Source organism: Engraulis encrasicolus, chromosome 17 (genome assembly GCF_034702125.1).
Source record: "Engraulis encrasicolus isolate BLACKSEA-1 chromosome 17, IST_EnEncr_1.0, whole genome shotgun sequence".
In the NCBI taxonomy this organism is placed as follows: domain Eukaryota; kingdom Metazoa; phylum Chordata; class Actinopteri; order Clupeiformes; family Engraulidae; genus Engraulis; species Engraulis encrasicolus.
In genome coordinates this window covers 41,375,224-41,380,223 of record NC_085873.1, presented here as the reverse complement: position 1 = coordinate 41,380,223, position 5,000 = coordinate 41,375,224, and the positions used below count along the sequence as shown (strand labels likewise).

General features: G+C 46.9%; 1 protein-coding gene across 1 annotated transcript in view; it reads left to right on the top strand.

Moving 5' to 3' along the window:
- The window catches only part of pcdh15b (protocadherin-related 15b), a 225,974-nt gene that overhangs the window by 202,722 nt on the left and 18,252 nt on the right, over window positions 1–5,000 (top strand). The gene's annotated exons all lie outside the window — the stretch shown is intronic.

Sequence of the window (5,000 nt, the reverse complement as noted above, 5' to 3'; positions counted from 1 at the left end):
ATGCAAATATTGAACTGTCTGCTGAAGAGAATTTGGATGTTAGTAGGGATGGCATTTGGGTGTAATGGCTTCAGAAGTACATGGTGGGAATTTGAAGGCCAGTAACCTACAGTATGAAGACCCACAGTACACAGTAGCTTAGCTAGATGCTGTGTAAAATCCTAATCTATAAGGACGCTTATCACAGTAGTGTTGCAAACCAATAAGCTTTATGTAAGCCTTTGCACTGTCTCCTGTTGAAAATTGAGATGGTGAACGTGATACTGTGTAGAGTTCAGTGCTACGGTTGCAGGCCCAGGGGTAGGCTCGGTTCTTATTCGTAAGACTTCGGTTCGCCATCTCCATGGGAACAGCTCATTGGCTGTCGACCTGTGATTTAGTAAAATCACCCCTGATGAAAGGTGGAATTCGCGGAATTGGTGGAATTGTAAGCCTGTACTATATACCTTACCGATGAAGGTCCTCAAGACAGTAGCCAACAGCCAACATAGGCATTAGGATGGGCGATTACCTCGCTTCCCTCTAGACCAGGCGTCACCAACGTTGTGCCCGCATGCGCCAGGTAGCCCTCCAGGAGCTTCTGATGTGCCCACCAAGGATGTTAGTAAACAGTGATGACTACAAGATTTTAGTCACAGTTAATGTTTTTCTTCGTTTAAATATGAGATTATTTCTTTATAACCTACAAGCAAATTATCATTCAATCATGGTGTGATTTGGGAATTATGTCAAGACATCAGTCGAGGATTTTGAATAAACAAGTAGCTCTCAAGTAGCCGTTGGTAGCCCTCGAGTAGCCCTCAGTAGCCCTCATACCCAGAAAGGTTGGGGACCCCTGCTCTAGACGGCTAGAGGACCTCGGTCGAATGACAACCTGTTAAACTACAGAGCTAGTCCTTACACATTTGCAATGACATGATGACAGTCCCACTGTCACAGTGGCCTGTTTTTGGAGCCTACAAAGGCCAGTCTGCTGTCACCTTGACACCCCCCCATTCTCCAGGCATCCAGTACCACAGAGCCAGATCTTCACCCGCAGCCCAGATTTGCCTCCCTCAGCTCCCTTAATGCAGAGCAGATAACGATGCTTACACACCGCAAGCGCTAGACGTTCCACTTGTATCCGTTATCTGTACGAAACGGTTAGAATACATGAAAACAGATCATGCCTTGCACACAGGAGTGCGGTGTAAGCACGGCGCATGTCCGGCCCCGCGAGTGGCAGACCAGACATGTCTGCGATGCTCCTTGAAAATAGTACTCAAGTCTATTTTCCTGCGCGGACGTCCACGTGCAATGAGCGACTTCCATTGAAAATGAATGGCTGCCCCCCTCGGATAGAACCTGGATGCTGACTGTGCAGTGTGAAAGGCAGCCCGCAAACCTCTCGGACTCGCGATGCTCCCAGACACGTTAAGCGAATGCGAATATCTCTGTGTGTATCCACCGTAAGAGGACCTTGGTAAACTTCTGTCTGTGTGTGCCTGGCACAGGGAGAGATGAACAGATGCAGGGTCCTGGCTTCCTGGAAATCATGTCATACACACAATACCCGTCTGTTTTATTATTTCATTTTGCCCCTCTTTTTCTCCTCTTTTTTGGCAACAAATGTTGGAACTGTTGTTCGCTTCCAGAACCTGTTGCTTCGGATTCAGGATGAATATGTGTGGATTTTTATTAGTCACTGCTGTTGTTTTGTTTATTGCCCAACTGCCTGGTTTCTGTTGCCAACTAGCTTGGCGGAGTCTTCTTAGGTAAGGGCAGAGAGAGAGAGAGAGAGAGAGAGAGAGAGAGAGAGAGAGAGAGAGAGAGAGAGAGAGAGAGAGAGGATGGTGGGGGGGACAAGGTTAGAGGGTTAAATGGGGTTTTTTGATTAAACGCCATTGTGGCAGAGAAAACCTGTTCCTCTAACAGGCCGCTTAATGAAATTAAGAAGAACCAGGCAGAGAAGAAAAGGAAAAAGAGCCAAGCCTTGGGGTATTAGTTTGTTCTGGTCTGTTCTGTTTTCTTTCTTTCTTTCTTTCTTTCTTTCTTTCTTTCTTTCTTTCTTTCTTTCTTTCTTTCTTTCTTTCTTTCTTTCTTTCTTTCTTCTCTATTCCTACATGGGGTTCTACTTCTTCCTCTTCTGGTTCTTGAAGGGTAGCAGAGGTTTGTTTCATGGGCAAGAGCCTGGATGAGTTGGCTGCCAGACAGTTAGCAGCAGAGGTCCTCCCCTGGGACTCATTGTGCCTCTGGAATTAGAGCCGGTTAAATTAGCACACAGGGGAGCGTAGACGGAGGAGAGGAGAGGAGAGGAGGGTAAAAGAGAAGACACATGAGAAGAGGAGAACAGAGGAGAGGACTGGAGAGGAGAAGAGTGGAGATGAGAGGACCGTACATAGAGGATAGGAGAGGAGTGCAAAAGAGAAGACACATGAGAAGAAGAGAAGAGAAGAGAGGAGAGGAGAGGAGAGGAGAGGAGAAGAGAGGAGAGGAGAGGAGAGGAGAGGAGAAGAGAGAGGAGAGGAGAGGAGAGGAGAGGAGAGGAGAGGAGAGGAGAGGAGAGGAGAGGAGAGGAGAGGAGAGGAGAGGAGAGGAGAGGAGAGGAGATGGGAACGCATTCAGAGGAGAGGAGAGGAGGACAAAAGAGAAGACGCATGAGAAGAGGAGAGGAGAGGAGAGGAGAGGAGAGGAGAGGAAAGGAGAGGAGAGGAGAGGAGAGAGGAGAGGAGAGGAGAGGAGAGGAAGGGATCGCAGAGAAGGGGAGGGGAGGGCAATCACTCAGGAAGGTGGGAAAGAGAATAGAGAATGGCGCTTCCAGAACTAAGGAGATTATTTGAGGACACTCGACCATGCAGTAGAGGGGCTGCTTGAGATGGAGTGGAAATGAGAGCATAGCACCCTAACATGGCCCTGTACTCTGATGAAAACATGATGCCCCAAAATGCCCCTGTCTGTCTGGTGATGAAGCCTGGTGCCCTAACGTGACCTTGCATGGGGATGAGAGTGTGACACATTGCCTAGCGTGCGTCTGGAAGCAGGGCTGATCTGGGAGGGACAAATAATCACAAATAATGGAAGCCTGGTACCCTAAAGTGTCCATGCATGGTGATGGATGGAGGCTCTGGTGGCTGTAGTGGTGACAGGTAGTCATTAAATCCAGAGAGCCCACACCACACAGCATGAGAGGATATTTCTGGCTGATTTCTCTCTCAAACCTCTCGACAGCTGGGTTGGGCTGCGATGAGGACAGTCCCCGTGACTAAGATTGCAAACGTGTCAGAAATGTGATGGGATTGTTGCGGTACACAGTATGCCTGACATTACCACCATATGCGTACACTGTGCTAAAAAGATGATTTGAAACTCTGCACTGTGACGATATTGTACAGGGTGAATGTGTTGTTTTATAATGCGGAATAACATGTGATGTGGAATAAACCAGCGATGGTGGCATGAAGTTGCCTAGAAGTAAAACAAACCCAAAACGATGTTATAAATGATATTCTAGGTAGTCCAATAAAGACCAGTTGAAGCTGAACATCTTTCTTGCTTTAACTGGATCACCAATCACATCACATTGCATTGAACTACAGTATAGGCTACAGTAAATGTAGGCCTACTGTGAACATGAGACTGCATTCGTGTGCAACTGTGTGTATGTGTGTGTGAGGCAGGGCCAGATTACCCATAAGAAGCGATTGTAGGAAGCAGGAAGTTTGCACTCTGTTATGGTTTGAAATTATTGGACACCTCTCACCCAATTGCTGTCAGTTACTCAACAACAACATAGCGCAGACCAATGGCTCTGGCGCAGATGTGTACGTCATTGTCACGAGCGTCCTCCCCCTTTCGTCCCCACGTGGGGGGCGTATTCGATTATTGTCTGTTTACTGGGGGGGGGGCGTTGCGATCAAAATTCTACTGCTCCAGGCACTCCACAGAGAAGCACGGCCAGACTACAGTAGTGGAGCCAATCCTTTGGCGGAAGTACGTAGGATGGCTCGCGAGGCTAGCGGCACAGTGCCTGGTTCTCACTGACGGTGCGTGTGTGTACACAAACTACCGTCTGGTAGCACTGCTGTTAACATGCTCTTCTCGAGTCAGAAAATAAATGGTGCATTTATTGCAACTCACCACCAACAAATTCCTCCAAAAATGTTTTCTGTTCATCTCTAAACAGTCGATATAGTCTATAATCTATCCTGTGTCATCAATGCGAGCTGCTGTTGATATTTAAGCAATAAATGCTCTGTTTATTTTCTTCAAGAGAAGAGTATGTGAATGGCAGTGCTACCAGACGGTAGTGTGTGTAGCTCCGCTCCACCAGGGGGCTCCGGAGATACACACACGCACTGTCTGTGAGAACCAGGCTAAGTGGCACAGTGCCCAAGGACTCAAATCATTCACAGCCGGTTAGGATGGCACCACATGACAGAACAGCCTGATCTCCAAAAATTCTGTGCTCCTGGACACGGATGTTAAGGACACGAAATCCATGTCCAGGAGCACGGATTTTGCCAAATTTCCGTGCTCCTGGACACGGAATTGTTTTCCGTGCTCCTGGATACGGAATTGTTTTCCGTGATGGGCACACGGAAGTGCTTTCTATATTCCCACAGCACTGTGTTAACTCTATCGTTAGAAAATACATACCAAATGCTAATCCTAAACAAAATAATGCTATAGCAATTTAAGTTGTACCCTGATCAAAACATTCCCTAACCTTAACCTGTCATTAAAGACATATTTTTGAGAAATACCTTTTCCAGTTGGTTGCTAGGCTATCAAATTCATATAATGAATGAAAGAAAACTAGCTGTGCCCAGACCAAAACAATCCCTAACCCTAACCTGTCAGTAAGAAATGTTTTTTTTTAGAAAAAATATTTGAAATTAGAAAAATCCTCAGAAAGCACAAGAGCTGTGGGAGTATAGAGAGAGCACTTCTGTGTGTCCATCACGGAAAATAATTCCGTGTCCAGGAGCACGGAATTTTGGCAAAATCCGTGCTCCTGGACA